Consider the following 18,651-nt stretch of genomic DNA (forward strand, 5'->3'; position numbering starts at 1 on the left):
CGATTCCGAAAGTGGACAGCGAGAAAGAGCGTCGGCGTCTTGGTGTTGGCGACCCGATTTATAAATGACGTCAAAATCGTATTCTTGCAGGCGTAGAATCCAACGGCCAAGTCGGCCTGTCAAATTTTTGAGCGAAGACAACCAGCAAAGAGCATGGTGATCGGTCACAACTGTGAAGTGCCGACCGTATAGGTAAGGGCGAAACTTTTGGACAGCCCAGACGACGGCAAGGCACTCCTGTTCTGTAATAGTGTAGTTTTTCTCAGCTGGAGTCATAGTCCGACTGGCGAAGGCAATCACTTTCTCACGCGAAGTTGCATCGCGTTGCAGAAGTACAGCGCCAAGACCGATACCACTGGCATCAGTGTGCAGGATGGTTGGAGCGCTGTCACTGAAGTGGCCAAGAACAGGGTCTGATGTGAGGGCGTGCTTCAGGTTATTAAAAGCAGCTTCGCACTGTTCAGTCCACACGAAAGGGCTGCGTGCTTTAAGTAGTTGATGGAGGGGAGCAGCAATACTTGCAAAATGCTTCATAAAACGCCGGAAATAAGACGCCAGGCCGAGAAAACTGCGCAACTCTGTAGTCCGTTGTGGACGAGCAAATTTCAAGACCGCAATAATTTTTCAGGGTCTGGACGAATGCCATCATGGCTGACTAGATGTCCCAATATTTTAATTTCCTTCTGTACAAAGTGGCACTTCTTGGTGTTGAGCTGAAGGCCCGCTGAAGCGAGACACGTAAGGACCTCATTCAGGCGCGTGAGATGGTCGTTAAAAGTTGACGAAAAGATGACAATGTCATCCAAGTAGCATAAACAGGTTCTCCATTTTAGGCCACGAAGCACAGTATCGATCATCCTTTCAAATGTCGCTGGTGCGTTACAAAGTCCGAAAGGCGTAACATTAAATTCGTAAAGGCCATCGGGAGTTGCGAAAGCGGTTTTTTCTTTATCGTCCTCGTGCATAGGTATTTGCCAATAACCTGAGCGGAGGTCCAAAGTCGAGAAATATTCGGCGCCTTGGAGAGAGTCAAGGGCGTCATCAATTCTTGGCATTGGGTATACATCTTTGCGGGTAATTTTGTTGAGTGCGCGGTAATCAACACGAAAGCGTACCGAGCCGTCCTTTTTTTTTAACTAACACTACTGGGGAGGACCATGGACTTGTCGAGGGACGAATAATATTGCGATGGAGCATGTCATTTACATTTTCTTCGATTACCTTTCGTTCAGAGAGGGAAACCCGATAAGGCCGTCGGCGAACGATAGAGTTACCTTCAGTAATGATGCGATGGTGCGCAACACTAGTCCGTCCCAGTGGTGGGGAAGTGGCATCAAAAATGGCTTGGTGTTGTCGAAGCAATGTCAGCAGTTCTTGGCGTTGGTTCAGCGTGAGGTTAGGATTAATAGTCTTTGTGAGAACAGAAAGAGAGACGTCTGTCGAAACACGGTGCTGAGACTGAGGGGCGGTGAGCACCATCAAGGACAAAGGTTGAACATCCACCTTGCAGGGGAGAGAAGTTCCTTTTCGGAGCACGAGGGATTCACGTGAAGTGTTAGTGGCCGCTACTGTCGCTGAGCCGTTGCAGAACCTCACAAGACTAGACGGGAAGGCGATACCGCGTTCAAGATGACGATAAGATGGTGCGATGAGTACGTCCCCGTCAGCGATGTGGTCAGAAACAACGGTAAGGAGTTTTTCGCACTGAGGAGGCAGAACAGTATCAGCGTCGGCAACGAGGGGATGATGTCGTTCAGAAACTTCAGATGAAAAATCGCTGTCTGTCATATGGATAACACGGCCGCCACAAGAAATTAATGCCGAAGCGGTTGACAAAAAATCCCATCCAAAAATTATCAGATGCGCACATGGAGAGAGCACAGCAAACTGCACATGATGGCGGACGCCGTCAATAACTCGTACGGTGCACTTTGCTAAAGGGCGCAAAGGGACGTCATTGGCTCCACGGAGTTCAGGCCCATCATATGGTGTCGTAACTTTTCGCAAACGGTAGCACAAATCAGCGTGAATGACAGAAATTCCAGCCCCTGTATCAATCAATGCTTCTACCGGTAATCCTTCAGCGAAAACAGAAATCACATTATACGGGCGATCTGGAGGACTTTTGGTAAGTTCGCAGACTGCAGTTTGACCTCCGGAAACTGCAACGCTTAGTTTTCCGGATGGCGGACAGGGAGAGTTGTTGCGGGTCGGAGAGGGGAAACTGAGCGGCGGTATGGGGATAGGGACCGACGTCGGGACGCATGGGTTCCACGAGGCTCAGACGAGGATTCTGGAGGTGGGGATGATCTTCGAGGTGGGCTGGACATAGGAGGTCGTCGCTGATAATATGAGGGTACGTCACTTTCGAATGCGTCATAACCACGCCGCTCGTTCTGAATACGGCGACGGCAGAAGCGGGATATATATCCTCGTATTCCACAGTAGTAGCACACTGGGCGAGAGGGGCGCCAGGGTGCGTAATAGGGTGGCGTAGGCTGAGCCGTCGTCACGGCGTTGATGTGGTTGTAGGGCGATGCCAGTTGGGGCGGCGGAACAAAAGGAGGGGGTGATGCTGCGACGTGCGCGTAAGTCGATGCTTGGCGGGGTGCAGGAGGGTCGGACGGCATAGGTCGCGTGATTGTTGCCAGCTCATCTTTAATGATGTTGCGTAGACCGGCGTCATTAGAAGGTACGGAAGAATGATCGCACCCGTGTCGACAGACAGGCTTGAGGGCTTGGAGCTCCTCCCGGATGATGGCTCGAATCAGTGCCCGTAGATCCAGGTCAGCATAGGTCGGGCCTGTAGCAATGCTGGGCTGCAATCGGGAGGACTGCAGCTGGTCGATGCGTTGGCAGGTCGCAATAATGGCGTCAACAGTAGAAGGATTCTGGGCAATCAGGGTATTATAAGCCACAGAATTAATTCCTTTTAAGATGTGGTGTACGCGTTCAGGTTCCGGCATGGTGGGACTAACACGCCGGCAGAGTGCAAGTATGGCCTCTATATAAGACGCGTACGACTCATCGGGACCTTGGAGGCGAGAGGCGAGCTTGTTCTTCGCGACCTCAGTGCGAACTGCTGGGTCGGCGAAATATTGGCGGAACTGCTGCTTGAATGTTGTCCAGTTAGTGGTGTGGGGTTCGCGGTTAATAAACCAGGTTCTGGCGACCTCAATGAGGTAGAAAGAAACGTGGCGGCAAGGACAGCGAAGCCTTGTCCAGCGTTTTAATCCGGTCACCAACCCAGGCACGCGCCAGAGCCGGCGCCGCGGGACGATGATGATGGTATGTACAAATGAAAGAAGATGATGATGGCATGTACAAATGGAAGAAGGTCCACAGAAGGCTCACAATATATATATATATATATATATATATATATATATATATATATATATATATATATATATATATATATATATATATATATATATATATATATGACTGAAACTGCCGCGTAAAGTTCATTTTTTAATAGCAATTAAGTAACCAAATGTGACTGAGGGCATCAATTGGGTCAATATTTACGAGCGTATTCGACATAGGTATCGTACGATATATAACGATGTACTGTAATGATCAATTTTAATCAATATTCACTGTAAATAATTACGCCTAGTAATTAGTACAGCGGTCAATTAGTTATGAGGTAATGCACCAGTTCAGTCTAGCATATATTAGACCTTGAGAGTTTGAGCATGACTGTGCTTTAAGTTCACCTGGAGATACCCTGTTTTGTACATAGAGTAGCAAAGCGACTGATCTAAAATTTCCTCTCTTTACCGGTAATCACTAACTTTTTCATTTTGCTCTGTGTCTGGGAGCACTCTTTCGAACTTTAGGCCGCGCCCATCTACAGCTACCGATAATAAACTTTTGCTAATGCGGGATGTATACATATACTTCCAACGTATCAAGCTAATTCTAAGCTGCACCGGATGGCGCTAACCTATGGAATAAATCAAGCGTAATGTATGCTTCGATGCCCTCTTCTCCATAAAGTATATGCGAAATAGGACCTACATTCGTGACTTTCGAGGAGCGGCGAAGACAAGTTAGTTCATTCTTACAACATTGCCACAAATTGCACAGATCGCCGTTTCCAAGCCGGTGTGAGCGGCGAGCTCCACTTTCACTCGCACAATGTGGTATTACAATGCAAGCGATGGCGACAGGCGACGCAATGCACGCCAGGGAAGTTATGTATTAGCTCGGTGCTTATCTTCGCTCTTGATCTATTCCCGTTAAACAGCCTCGTAATCTGTCAGCTGAGCCTGCTCGTAATGTAAGCTGGAAATCGCTAATATTTGCAGTGCGTACGATTAGGCAGCGACTTATCAAGAGTACGTATATGCACTCATCTCGCCGCGCAAAGCCGGGCAGGACACACCCACCCAAAATACGTGGAAATCCGTAAGAAATATTATGCTAATTCCTCATCGGTAGAAAGAGAAAATAGGATGCACACCCTTTAAATTTTTAGGCTCTGCTTCAAAGCCAAGGCAAAACCGATTTGTTTCAGGCTGCTACAGTATAGCATGCGTACACGCGTCGGAAGCTTAGACCATTGGCATCATCAAAGTGTGCAAGGCATCGTTTTCCATGTACCTTGGGCTTTGTTTTTCAGTACGTAGCTTGCAAAAATCGATTGCAGCGATCTAGACCAAACAGGCATCCTGCCACCGCTGCGTTTCATATTTAGTGAGCAGCTAGTTTTCCACTGGCAGTCAGCTGATGAATGAGCATTAGGCCTGCGGGCACTATATTCTCGAATATTAGGTCAGACTGGCTTGGCGCAGTAGTGTGATATGTAGGTTATATATGTGCGGTGTTCTCGGTATTTAAGGATCTCGTTCTGGATACGGTTGTCACTGCTTGCGTGCAATCAACTTGGCATTTGTTTCGCTTGAAACAGCAGCGCCTCACTCGTTCTAAAGCGCTCGCCCTGCAGGCTTCTCTGAGCGGGTAGAACTCCCGCTCAGAGGCGTAGCTAAGGGTAGCCTATTTATGGAGAGAAGACAAGTGCAAGCAGGAAAACGGAGATCTAGTTGAACGTCTCAGTGAAGATATCAAACAGTTTGGAGATGGGGTCGAGATACTTTTATTGGGTGATATCATGGAGGAAGGAAACAACTTAGGAGAGGCCCGTGCCATTCCCAATGTATTAGAGAAAGTGTGGCGGAAGTGACGTCAAAATTTAGGGTTAGCCAAGTCGGGCCATTAGCAACGGCGACGCTGTTGCTATGAAAAGTCGGGCCACTAGCAACAGCGTTGCTAAGGGCCCTAGGTACATGATCGTCGCGGAGAAAGAGAAGGCGGAGAGTAAAGGAGGAGGAGAGACGTTGCAGCTGCGCCCGGTCGCGGCGCGGCCGCGCCGGCTTCAAAAAAATGACGTCAGGGCCTTCCCTAAGTTCTTTCCTTCCTCCATCGGTGATATGAAAGGACACATTGAGGAGCTGGATGGACACACCGACGACAACGAGAACCTAATGCTAGAAATCTGGGAGCAGTTTAACCTATACTTAAACAGAGAAAGGAAACGTGAAGGCCAGATCACGTGGAAATTTCGGAATATGCGAACGACGATTGATTACTACTTGATATCACCAAAAATCTACAACAAGCTCGTGAGTCGTGAGGATAGAGATACATGAGTAAGGCGCATACAGCCTCGCAAACGACCATATCATACCTGGTCGAAAGGGAAATCAGGAAGCACAAAGAAGCAAAAGCCAATTTAATCTACTAACTAGAGCTAATATCATCAGGCATTGAAGAAACAAAAGAGAAATATTGCATGGAGGAGTGGGGATTATAACAAGCTAGCACAACTCATCCGTACAAAAATTCTAGAAGTAAAACAGTCAAATTGTTGGAAAGGTAGGAGGACTCCTCGAAGCTGATGGAATAAGGAAATTAAACAGGCAATCGAGCGAAGACAGGTGGCTTCCAGAAAACTTACAGAAGTTAAGAGAGCGCAGCTATCTCAAGAGGAAATAGACAGAAAATCAGAATCATATAGGCAAAGGAAACTGGAAGTGCAGATACGGGTGCAGAGTAAAATAGACCAGCACACTGGTCGCTGAATGACCGAAGTGAGCGACTCAACTAAAGAGGCGGCAAATAAATGCTGGGGCCATATAGGCTGCCTGGGACAGATAAATCATAGGAGGTAGGAACAGATTCAAGACGCTGAGAGAAAACGTCTAGAGGGCGATGACACCACAGGGTATATTACATCAGTTATTGCCAAATCATTTAGGCACGATGACGGGGTAATCTCCCCGAATGAAGAAACACTATATCAGACAGCATAAACGAAAGGAGCTTACAAGTGGCAACTCTTAACTGGAAGAAAGCGGATACAAATATTCCTGTCTGTACAGCCATAGGGATGGACTAAATTCCAATCAAGCTGATTAATGAGCTTGGTCCAGGAAGCAAGAGCATGTTGTTAAAGGCATTAGAAACAATCATAACAAATAAATTCCGGACAGCTGGCGACTGAGCAGGATGAATTTAATCTATAAAAATAAACGAGATAGGAAGAACATTTTATCATTTAGACCGATCACGATAACGTCAGTTACGTACAGGCTGGCATAGCAGGCAGTGAAACTAAAAATGCAGGCATGGATAAAAAGTAGTAATGTACTGAGCGGACTACCGAACGGGTTCAGTTGTGTTGTGTTGTGTTGTGTTGTGTTGTGTTGTGTTGTGTTGCGTTGTGTTGCGTTGTGTTGCGTTGTGTTGTGTTGCGTTTTATGGCACATAGGCGACTCAGGCCATCATGCGCCAAGAGCAAGGTTTGAAATTAAACAGAGATTTTACAGTTCGTTTAAAAGCTTTGCTTCTTTAAGGAATGAAAAAACGTGGGAAATATCAATGAGTGACTTTTCTCCTATTAATAAGCTTGGGTGCCGTAAGGTGTGTTCTTTATAAATTAGTGGGAAGTGTTTCTGCCTTAGTTGTTCAAATTTTGTACATGTAATTAAAATGTGGTTAGTGGTGACAACTTCTCCGCAGAGTTCGCATGTAGGTATATCTCGTTTTGTATGAAGTTGTGTCTTAAATGAGTCTGACCGATTCGGAAGCGACATAAAACTACTTCGATTAAGTAGTTTTATGATGATAGCATTTTCGTAATACCCTAGTGCATATATATGCATATATTCTGGACATGGGCGGTGTATATGACCGCGTAAACGGGTAACTTTTGTGGAGCATACTCAAATCTGTCAGCATTAGTTGTAGGCGATTCCTCTGCACGAGGGATACGCAAGACAAATACACAGCGGGCCGTGTAATAAACATCTTTAATCTCACGTCCGGAAGTCCATGGTGGTGCGGGAGGCCATCGGGGTCGTCGTCTGGACGGGCAGGCAGCGATCCGCGGGTCGTCTCAGGAGTGAAGAAGAGAGTGAAGCGACATGGTAAAGAAGTAATTGAATTACTATAGGAAATATACAGAGATAATAAAGCTGAGATTGCATGGAAGTGGTTAAGGAGTACGTCTAATGTCGAGAAAGGACTAAGGCAAGGATGTCCGCTATCCCAGTTGTTGTTCATGATTTATTTGAATAATATAGAAAAGAGTCTGCAATGAAAGCAACCTTGGTTTTAATCTCTCGTATAAGCTATAGGTCGAACGGACGTACAACAAGCACTGCTTCCAGGATTAATGTACGCGGGCGACATTTTCTATTAGCCAATAGCCAAAAAGATTTACAAGCACTGGTTAATATAAGTGAATACGAAGGAGATGCAGTCGGCTTTACCTCCAGCGCTCTCAAAAGTATTTGATCGCGTAGCACACTGTCGCCTAATATCGAAGCTTTCTGATCTCAGCTTAGACTCTCTAACTTTGTCGTAGATTCGCAACTTCCTTTCTAATTGGCAGCAATTCACAGTTGTTAATAATTACTCCTCTCCTCTTTCTGATGTTACGTCGGGTGTACTGCAAGGAAGCGTCCTTCATCCGTTACTCTTCTTAATTTATATTAACGACTTACCGAACAACATTTCATCTAAAATGCGAATATTTGCTGATGACTGCATTATATATCGAGTAATAAAAAGTACTGGCGACCACAGTGTACTTCAATGTGACTTGGATATCATTAACAATTGGTGTAACACATGGCTAATTACCACCTTAAATGTCTCCAAGTGTAACATAACCTCTTTTACTCGAAAGCCAGCTACTTCTCACTTTCTTTACACCATTAGTAACAACATATTGGCGCGGAAAAATGAGTATAAATACTTAGGCGTTCACCTAACACCAAATCTCTCCTGGACGAATCACATAATTACCATTTCAGATAATGCTTCCCGGTCATTAGGCTTTCTGCGCCGCAACTTACATAGCGCTCCTTCTAATGTTCGTAAACAAGCCTATTTAACATTTGTTAGATCTCAACTAGAATACGCCTCTTCCATTTAGTCTCCTCATCAGAAATACTTAATCGATATAATAGAATCAATCCAAAACAGGGCCAGTCGTTTCATTACACGAAATTATAGTTACCATTCAAGCGTAACACAAATAAAGCTAGAAGGAAAGAAGCCAACAGTCGGCGAGGCCAAGGAAAGCGTTGGGGATGGTACTTTATGTCTTTTGTTTTTTAAATATTTACTTGGATAATCACAGAAATTAGTAATGTAATCTGTATAGGGGAAAGATAATTAAACACAAAGTAGAAGAAAAAACAACGTGCCGATGGTGGGAACCGAACCCACGACCTCCGAATATCGCGTCCGGTGCTCTTCCAACTGAGCTACATCGGCCGCTGTCCCCCCTGCTACTTGCTTGGGTATTTATGTTGTCTGTATACGAACCTTGAGAGTGTTCACCAGCGCCACCCTCAGCCAAAGCGGCGGACGTGGAACGTCCTTTTTTGTTACCGCCAGCGTCACGTAGAACGTGATCAAGAGCGAGGGCGAAAGCTGTGCTAGAACCCTACATATTACATTGCAGATTACATTACTAATTACAATACATTACATTACAGATTACATTACTAATTTCTGTGATTATCCAAGTAAATATTTAAAAAACAAAAGACATAAAGTACCATCCCCAACGCTTTCCTTGGCCTCGCCGACTGTTGGCTTCTTTCCTTCATGTATTATAACGAGCACCCTCATTTCCCCTTAATTGATCTACAAATAAAGCTAGAAATTTTGCTCCCTTCGTTAAGACTCCGTTGAGATATTGCCTTTCTATCACTATTTCACAAATTAATCCATGCCACTCATTAACCGTTATCGCACCTGCAACGACCCTCTTATTCCTCAACCAGATCCCACACTAACTACAGTTTTACACGTATTTATGGCAGTACTCATGCCTTTTTCGGCGCTCCCACGTGTTATCCGCCTGTGGAATGAGCTTCCAAACCACATCGCCTCTCAGCACAATCGTGAAGTTTTCTATGATCATCTATTCAAACATTTTATCGACAATTGTACTTAGGACGTTCCCATCTGTATCAGGAAGTCATGACTTTGTTTCACTTTATTTTTCCCTGTCTTATCACATGTGGTTGCTATGTTGTTACTATTTTCTATTTCCCCATCTGAATGGTATGCATGTGTTTTTCTGCCAGGCTAATTTTTATGTATGTTTTCTTGTTTAACTGTTTTGTTCATGTTGGAGGGGTTTTTCTTCTGCGTGGTTGTTATATTTGTAATGATTGCTTAATATATTTTTGTATTTACACTGTTCATTGCTGCGGATTTTGCTGCTTTTTTAGGCACTATTATATGTATGTATATTTCTTCTGTACCCCCCCGTACACAATGCCTCCCTGGAGGCCTGTAAGGTATTGTAAATAAATAAATTAATTAATTAATAAGTCGGGTCTGATGGCATTCAACGACTTCAATGATAAAAAATGACAATACAAGGGAGGGAGATACCAAGACTGGCAGATTATAAATACCTCGGGGTATGGATAAACAAAGGAAAGGTGTACATGGAAAAGCATGAACAGGCCTGTATCCTAATTCTCCGATCGTATTGTTCGGGGACTTCAATTTTCCTTCTATAAAATGGTCTGATCTTGCAACCACGCTTTCGAAAAATAATCAAGATAGTGAATTTGCGCAGACCTGTCTTAATTTTGGGTTAGAACAAATAACAAGCCGTCCAACTAGAATAACAAATCATTCTGCTAACATTCTCGGCCTGGTACTAACATCACAACCGGGTAGCTTTTCTCCTATAACTATCTAGAAGGACTTCGCGATTACCTTGCGATTCATACTACTTTCTCGTGTCATCTGCAGAATACCAAAAAGATAAAGAAAATACTTGCGCTATATGATAAAGGTGACTACAACAGTTTTAACAATGACCTCGCTGCTTTCCTTGAAAACTTTACCCCTGATTTTCAGCTTCGCTCACTTGAAGCAAACTGGTTAAATCAGAAATGCACCGCCTTATCAGTATACACGTCCATGCTATCACTATAACAGAGCGACCCAATTCAATCGCTTCTGGCAAACTATTTCTCCTTCTACATCTAGCACAATCGCATTAAGTGGTTATTCTGGGCTTCCATACTCCGCCTCAGATGTTCCTGATGTCCTAAATGAGCAGTTTTGCTTTGTATTCACTCAAGAATCTCTCGATAACTTTTCCGAACTCCGCTGTTTTAACAACTCTTCTATGGACAACATCATCTTTGAGCCAAATAGAATAGTAAAAATCATATAACCATTGCCCAATTCATCATCTGCCGGTGTTGATGGCATCCAACCCGAAAATCTTAAAAAATACTAAAATTATATGCGGTGCCATATTATCTCTCATTTTCAAGCAGTATTTTTCTTCGTCCTCGCTACCACGTGACTGGCGGATCGGGAAGGTCATTCCAGTCTATAAAAAAGGTAACCGATCATCACCACTTAACTACAGGCCAATCTCCCTAACAAGCGTTTGCTGTAAGATTATGGAACATGTAATATATTCCCATGCTGCCAAGTTTCTAACATCGCTTAACTTTTTTCATCCTAGCCAACATGGCTTCCGCAAGGGTCATTCCTGCGACACACAACTAGTTGTTTTCCTTAACGACATACATGCATGCCTTGATTTAAACATTCCTACGAATGCCATATTCATTGACTTTGAAAAAGCATTTCATGCACGCCTCAGTCTTGAAATTTCAAGCTTAAACCTTCATCCTTTGGTTGTGGAATGAATTCGTGCTTTCTTGTTGGACCGCTGTCAATTCGTTCACGCTAATTCTCATTCGTCATGTCTTTCCCCGGATTTATCTGGCGTTCCCCAAGGCACTGTTTTAGGCCCCCTTTTATTTCTCATCTATATTAATGATTTGCCCTCTAACATCAGTTTTAACATCCGCCTTCTCGCTGATGACTGTGTCATCTATCGTCCAATAGTTAACCTGTCTGATGTAACCAAACTTCAAGAAGGCCTTTTACTCATCCAAGAGTGGTGTAACACTTGGCTAATGTCATTAAATTCTACTAAAACCTCTCTTCTTTCTTTCCACCGCCGTTGCAATCACCTGGGCGCGATTTATACAATTAACAATACCCCCATTACATCAGTAGACTTCTATAAATATCCCGGCATCCACTTGAGCAAAGATTAAACCTGGTCGCAATACGTTCACCATATAACTAATTCAGCTAACCAAATTTTAGGGTACTTACGCCGTAACCTGGCCTTAGCTCCCCGTTCAGTAAAACTGCTTGCTTACTTAACATTAGTACGGTCGAAATTAGAGTTTGCATGCGCCGCGTACGATCCTTCAGTTACTAACCTTATTGAAACTCTAGAATCTGTCCAGAATCGCGCTGCAAGATTTATTTGTTCCGACTATTCATATCACACCAGCGTCTCCGCACTTTAATCTCGGTTTAACCTCCCTAAATTGGACTGTAGTCGCAAGATCAGTCGTCTTTCCTTATATCACAAATTTTATGATATCTTTGATCCTGAAGCTACTCCTATCACACGCGCTCATCGCATTTCTCGTAACTCTCACCCTAACGCCGTCTATCCAATGAAAGCCCGCACCGATACATATTATCAGTCTTTTCTCTTGAAGACAACTCGAGACTGGAATGGCCTTCCATCCGAAGTGGCAACCATCACCAACTTCAGCCAATACAAAACTGCCATCGAAAATATTTTGTATTCATATTAAACTTCACAGCCCACCCCTCATGTAATGTCGCCGGACCTTTGAGGAATAAATAAATAAATAAACTGTAACCCCACCCCCCTCCCCCTGTAATGCCACATGTGGCGCTGTGGGTAAAAGATTAAATAAATAAATACTGCGCCAGGTTTCGGCCCGTCGCGTCATCCCGGGAAGGGCCACGTTTGGCCTTGAGCAGCCGAAAAGAAGAATAATAAGAAAGCTCGGTCACCGGCAGCTAATGTTTTCGCTCCACGTTCGATTCAGCAGCATTGAACCCTTCTCATTTATATGTGGGCTGGTAGCTTACTCTCTCGCGTCATACTCTTACAGGATGAGCTTAGGTGTGTACCCTACACTGATAGGGCGTGATACGGGAATAATGCAGCAGGCAAAAGAAGCCTCCGCCGTTGCTATCGCAATAATTCAACTAGGATAACCAGTGTTAAACCACAACTAATTTTCTTTCTTTTCTTCTTTTTTTTTTTTTCATTGCATGAGAAAACTTCCGTGAAGGAGCAACTCAAACAGCCCATGCCTCAAATCACGGGGCTGCATAATGCAGGCCTGCCATACCCAGAGCCGAATTATCCATGGTTCAGGGGGTTTAAATGAACCCGGCCCTGCGTTTTCAGGGCCCCCCTAGAGTTGAAAAAAATGTGGCGGATTCTAGGTTTAGTCCAGAAGATGCTTATCTTCTTCCTAATTTCCCGTGATTAAAGTTAGAGCTTATGCATTCCAATGTCCAATGCTTCAAAAGCTGTTTGTCGCATCGTACGCTTAATCCCCACAGCCAGCCTTATATTTCGCCGGAGTACATAACTTTTTGCTTGCCCAATTAAATAGATGAAGAAAAAAAATCCACATAAATTTAGCTGGTTCTAAGTGATCTCAGTTAAGCTGATCCCAGGTAGTACGCAACTGGCATTAACTGGTTCAAGATGCTATCAGCTAGGTGTCAGCGGGTCAGTTCGGCTCAGTAAAATCAATAGTTTCTAGCTAGCTTTCAGTTTGGAGTCAGCTAGCACTATCTGGCAAACTAACTGGTACCTCCGTGCAGATTGCTGTTGAGTTCAGTTGTGTGTTTTATTAAATAAATCTGAGCAGATGCAGTGAAAACAGTTACAAAAGCAATAAATTATTGTAAGAGATTATGACTGCTCATAGCTGACAACCGTCTAGGCGATTTGTCACTGTTAATAGGTGGGTCAATGTTGGAGACCTCATGAAGAAACTCTCTCAGCGAAATGCTCGAAAACGCTCATAGAAACGTATAAATACCGTTCTTTACTTGGTTAATTGTGGAACGAAAAAAGCAGACATGCTATACAAAAGCACGCCCCATTTACAAATTGAATTCTTGTTTAAACTTATATTTCCTTGATTGGGGGGGGGGGGGGGGGGTGTAAACGTGTGATGCTTTTGTAAAAATTAGGAGGACGCTTTTCGCGTTGTTGACGTGATAGAACGGCTGAAGTGTTCGCCGTAGTAGAGGGAATGTACGCGGAGGAGGATCCGCATGAGGAGCCGGCAAATAATGCTGTCCCATGATTGCATACTGAAAGGTGTCCACCCTTAGGTGTCCACCCGACCTATTTTTTTCCCACGGCCGCGCGGCGGTAGCTTCTAGGTGGAACGAACTTCGTACGCTATCACGTGAAAGGTAAAATTGTCCTGCAGATTATTAAAAAAAGAAAAAATTACAGGTGTTCACCGCTGCTGAGTCGAATGTGCAGCGAATGCTGCTGGAGACCGAGTATTCACTGTAGCTCAGCGGCGGAACACCTGTGTACCGGCGCAGCTTGTTGCCATTGTTACGGCGCATGCGAAATTTTTGCGAATTTCCCTTCCACTAGCATAGTCAAACTTTCACTACAAAGGTGTGTGCTAAAGTGCCTCCTTCGGTTTTAAAAGTGATATTTTGTGTAAAACAGAAGCACTGTTTCTGTAAATGTGAACAATCTGTATAAATGTAAATAGATCTTAATTATTTGAGCGTGTTAAAACTTTAATTTTGTGCCACTTCAGTAATGATGCCATTTCCTACAGGTGGTGAACCATTTAGAAAAGATTTGGCTCCACGCATTGTGAGAGCGTTTGGAGTAATCAACATTATTTGCTGTACTTCAAGTCAGCATACAAGACATATATTATCGCAGTTTCTGTAGAAGCACTGCCTTAGGCGAGCTTCAAGTTGTCTTGCTGGTCAAGTCTCAAAACTATTAGACAATTGCCAACGCATTTACGTAACAATTTGCGAACTGTTTATGCACAAGACTGATCTCTCTCACACATAGTGAATTGTCCTGCGCTATACATAATTAGCCAAGAAAATAACCATTCGAGAAAATTATTATTTTTTTTACAGCGTTCTGATTTTTGAGGGAGCATGTTGTGTGTCCTGCTATTTTCTACAGCAGCTGAATCTAGAGCCCAGTCTGCTTGCTCCTGCTAAAATGATGTTCATAAACAGTTCACAGGTTTTTCGAGTAAATATGGCGTGTATTCTCTGCACAAATTCTAAAATGCGTAAAGTTTCAAACATGAGAATACGGGGCGGGGTAGGGTGGCGGGAAGTTATATGGGCCCTCTTAATGTTTTTTTTTTTTCAACCGGGCCATCGTCACTGTTAATCCGACCCTGTCCATACCCCAGCAAGTATCGAGATGCAGTAGCAGCTTTTCCTCTGCACCAAAGGCTGTGGGAACGCCGGCTTTGAGATTCAGCATGATGGTCCACCATACTGATCTCCCACAAAGAAAATAGAACCATCAACATACATAAATCGTAAGGCATATCACAGTTTTCTAAACAGGAAAAATCGAATACCATATGTTGTGATTTCAATGTCCCTCATAAGCGTTCGCTGTAGTCTGTCCCAGAACATAGCATCACAACACTGAATAAAATAATGGCAAATGGTCACTCGCATATTACACAGGCGGCAATTCGGCGCGGCCATGGCATGCACATCTCCTTAGCGTGAAGACATGCTTTAACAGGGAACGTTGATATGTGCAATTCAAAAAAGAACGTGCAGCAGACTGAATGCATGTGCGCTTCACGCGCTTTAAAATGTCAGTGTCAAGTTACTCCTGATAAGTCTGCCTATACGAAGGCACGGGGAACAAAGATTTCTTGCAGACGCACGGAAGAAGGGGCCCTTTTCGTAAGGTGGGTCTGTGGAAACTCATGTCGCGCTAACGCACTCGTTCCGAACTCGCAATTTTACAAGCAATGCTGCGGCCACTGATGTCGTAACTGGGGCTTGGAGAAAACCTCCCTGAGAAAACAAGCCTGAAATTTTAGCGGGGGTCGGATTCCAACCCTTTCCAACCCTTTCCTTTTTCCAACCCTTTACTGTTTTGTCGTTCAGGTGAGGAAATACTACGACAAATCATTTCGTAGTAACAATGTTTGCTTAATATTGCTGCCGTGCCCACGGCCAGTTGCAGATGTGCTCTTGTACATTCGTTTTTCACTGCGGTTTCTTTTGTTACTGGGAGGTGATGTGGAATCAAACCCCGGCCCTGAGGACTCTACGCTTACCGACCAGCTGAGGGCCATCGCGGACGATGTTCGAGAAATCAAGACAAAGAAAACAGTCACTAACCAGAAACTAAATGCAATAGACAAGAAACTTGAAAAACTAACTGGGCTTGGAAAGCAAGTCTCAGCTTGCACAAAAAAAGTAGCTGAGTTAGAGAAGACCCTTGCAGCCATGACCAAAAAAATTGATGAACTGGAAAACGGAAGCTGCCGATCAAACATTATTGTCTACGGCATTCAAGAAGACACAAATGAAACGACTGAAACTTTGCTACAAGCTGTAAAAGAGAACGTCTTCGAGGGATTGCTAGTACTTAGCATTTCAGGAATCGAGAGGATCCACCGAATTGGAAAATCAGATCCAACAAAAAGCAGACCTGTAATCATGAATCTTCTCGATTATCGCGATAAGGTCAGCATATTTTTAAGCAGTGCTCTAAACTGAAAGGCTCCGGCTTTTCTGTCAGTGAAGATTTTTCACGTGCTATTCGTGACATCAGGAAAAAAATCTGGGACCGCACAAAAGAAAACCGCGACCGCAAGGAAAAAGTATTCCTAGCCTACGATAAGGTTAGAATAAATGAGCAACTGTTTGCTTGGGATGATGACCGCAATGACATTGTCGAAATAGAAGCAAAAACCGAAACGCCTCAACCCGAACCCCGAATCACCAGGAGCAGAAATCGATAACCTTTCTTAACTTCAATGCCCGCAGTCTAGTAAATAAAGTGCCTGAACTTGAGGCCACGCTACTAGCCTTTGAAGCTGATGTCGTGACCATCACCGAGACGCGGCTTCACCCTGGTATTTCAGACTGTGAAATTTTCCCACCCGGCTATACAGTTATTCGAACGGATAGACCATCGAGAGGCGGGGGTGTGGCAATTCTTCTTAAACAAGCCATAGTATACTCCGTCATGCCAGAAATCCCGGGTGTTGAGTCTGTGTGGTGCAAGATCCATGTAACCGATGGCTTTGTTCACATTGGAGCTGTCTACAGGCCTCCTAATTGTGATGCTTTGTACTTAGACCCGTTATTCGACTACTTGTTTCGTCATGCTTCCAGGGGGAAGATTATCATGGCTGGCGACTTTAACCTACCAGACGTTAAATGGAGGTCTCTTAGTCCTGGAACTGCAGCAGGCAACTCGATGATCGACTTCTTGTTTACATTCAACCTTACGCAGATTGTTAACACGCCGACCCGAGTTCACAACCAAAGCAGTTCAATTTTAGACCTAATTTTCGTTAGCGATCACTTTTTAAGCGGTAGCATAACAACTGAAACACTCCAAGGGCTATCAGATCACAAATTAACACTTTGTAAGCTGCCTATGCCTGACCTTGTCCGTATTCACATCGTACTGAAAAACGTATCCTTGCTTTCAATAGAGCTAACGATGATGCCATCATGACTTATCTCGTTCATGAATATGAGAATTTCTCCGATCTCGGGATGAGCAATCAGGTGTCGATAACATCTGGCTGCGTTTCAGGAATATTGTTATGCATTGCATTGAAAGTTTCGTCCCCACAGTGCAAAAAGTTGCTCATAAACTGAATCCCTGGATCACACGCGAAATAATTCATATCAAACGGAAGATTAAAAGGCTCAGACAGCGCAGTAAAGTTTGTACTATCCTCGACTACCGCTCTCGCCTAAATTCACTTAATAGTGAACTTTAAAATTCAACGCGAAGTGCAAAAGAACATTACTGTAATGCTACATTAAGCAACTTTATTACAACTTCCCCGAGCAAATTTTGGCGATACTTGAGCACAAAGCAACAGTCAAGTATTGCGATGTCATCACTAGACGGGAAACTTAAAGCCGACACGTTCAATAAATATTTTCAGTCAGTGTTTACCGTTGATAATGGCGATGTTATCCAGACTGTGCCACAACAATATCACCATGGGAAACATGTTGGCACTCCTGAAATTTCTGAGGCGGGCGTGCTATCGTTGCTTCTAAACCTGGACGAAAAGAAAAGTAACGGACCGGATAATATACCCAATAGTTTTCTGAAGCGTTACGCTGAACCCTGTAGTAAATATCTTTGTCTCTTGTTCCAGAAGTCAATCCACGACTGTCGAATTCCCTGTGAGTGGAAAATCGCCAAAGTAATACCGGTGCATAAGTCAGGTGACAAACATTCCCCGAATAATTATCGACCTATTCCTCTCACATGTACATGGGGGAAAATTGTTGAGCACATTATTCTGAAATTTCTAACCCAATACGTAGAAGCTAATCAACTTATCCAACCTCGCCAGCATGGATTCAGGAGCAGGCTATCGACTATTACACAACTTGTTGAATTCATACACGATCTTGCACAGGGTATAAATAATCAGTCTCAATATCATATAATTTTTCTAGACTTTTCTAAAGCGTTCGACGGGGTATCACACAGGAAACTGATCTATAAACTCGAGCATTTAATTGGTGATGGTCACATGACCAAATGGATTAGCAATTATTTAACGGACCGTTACCAATTAGTTCATCTCGACGGACACATCTCTGATCTCATTCCAGTAGTATCGGGAGTCCCCCAACGATCTGTGCTGGCACCTCTATTATTTTTGCTATTCATTAACGACATAACAAACCAAACTGATGTAAAAATGAGACTATTTGCAGACGACTGCGTTCTCTACCATGAAGTTAGACACCCGTCGGGCCACGTCAAACTAAACAGGGCATTAAACAATGTCTTTCAGTGCTGTGAAGACTGGAACATGGTAATTAACAAAGAAAAGAGTTTCTATGTCCGTCACAATGAAAAAATTCCCGCTTAAGTTCACCTATGGCTCCGACACCACTGCACTACGAGCTGTAACAGAATACCGATATCTTGGAAAGGAAGGGCAAGGCAAGGCAAGGCAAGGCAAGGCATGGCAAGGCAAGGCATGT

The 18,651-nt window shown here is 43.9% G+C and overlaps 1 pseudogene; it reads left to right on the forward strand.

Annotated features, from left to right (window-relative positions):
- The first annotated feature begins 7,341 nt into the window (after nucleotides 1-7,341).
- On the forward strand, nucleotides 7,342-16,421 carry LOC146202376 (uncharacterized; annotated as a pseudogene).
- Nucleotides 16,422-18,651: the final 2,230 nt, after the last annotated feature.

The sequence above is a fragment of the Amblyomma maculatum genome, chromosome 1, assembly GCF_055883805.1.
Source record: "Amblyomma maculatum isolate TAMU_Amacu chromosome 1, ASM5588380v1, whole genome shotgun sequence".
NCBI classification, from domain to species: Eukaryota; Metazoa; Arthropoda; class Arachnida; order Ixodida; family Ixodidae; genus Amblyomma; species Amblyomma maculatum.